Genomic DNA, 1,189 nt, shown 5'->3' on the forward strand with positions numbered 1-1,189 from the left:
CCCTCCCCCAAGCAGTGCATCTGTGTGCGGGAGTGCGTCTCCGAATAGTTCCTGGGTGCTCGCCGGAGACGTCTCCGAATATCTTCTGCCTCATTATGGTCTTGCAAATCTTGTTACCGGCGTTTTGTCTCTTCCACTAACTTTCTTAATGGTTTACTCAAGTGGAACCTCGTGAGTTCTGACCTAAGCGTGTCTTTTGGTGCATGTGGGTGGCCTGGTCTCTGGTGTGGTTTGCTCCTACTTTCCCACCAAACATCTATCATCCTTATCTCCCCGCGTTCTGTTCTTTGTTGCTCTCTAGAAACACCTCTAATCTTCTGCACGTACGTGACCTAATTATGTTGCAAGTGCGCAAAAATCTTACTAAAATGAAACTAAATCTTTTCTTCATCCATTTGAACTCCCTCCTTGCCACCGGTGGTTGAAATGCGTCATTGACAGACATCTACTATTTCACTCTCCCTTTGTAGTGTTTCTGTCTGTCTGTCTTGCTTTTCACCAATACTAAAGACTAATTATAATTAATGTCTGTTGATTATTGCGTCGCCGTGACTCTTTCTTTACTCAAACAAAAAAAAAACACTTTTGAATCCTCGTGCCCCACCTCCACTCATATAATATATCCTTTCTTTTTTGGGTCCTGTTTGGGAAAGAGAGTTGATGACCCAACTTAAAGAATTACGAACGTTTATAAGTTATAAAACTGACGTGTGATGATACACGCAGAGTCTGCAGTTTGTTCACTTCACACCGTGTCGTTTCTTACGAACGATTTTCATTTACATGTATACTACATAAAATACCATAACACTTTAAAAAAATTTACACTGCCATGCATGGGGTCTTGTGTGTATTTGATACCTTACAGTATGTCCTTCTATGTATGTATAATATATCTGTGTATATGCATATTGATGTATGCACGTGCATGGGTGTTTTTTTCTTTCTTTCATAAAACAATCAGATTTCTGTTTTATCTCTTCGATGTTGCTAATTGCGTCGTCGTCGTCGTTGTTGTTATAGTTGTTGTTGTTGTTGTTGATTATGTTGCTGCTGCTGTCGTTGCTGCTACCCCTGCTTACGGCCTGCAGGTAAGAGTGCTGACGACGGAGTTGCAGGAAGTAAGTACTACTGGTTTATGTTCTACGTACTCTCTCTCTCTCTCTCTCTCTCTCTCTCTCTCTCTCTC

This window comes from Aplysia californica, unplaced genomic scaffold (assembly GCF_000002075.1).
Source record: "Aplysia californica isolate F4 #8 unplaced genomic scaffold, AplCal3.0 scaffold00900, whole genome shotgun sequence".
NCBI lineage: Eukaryota > Metazoa > Mollusca > Gastropoda > Aplysiida > Aplysiidae > Aplysia > Aplysia californica.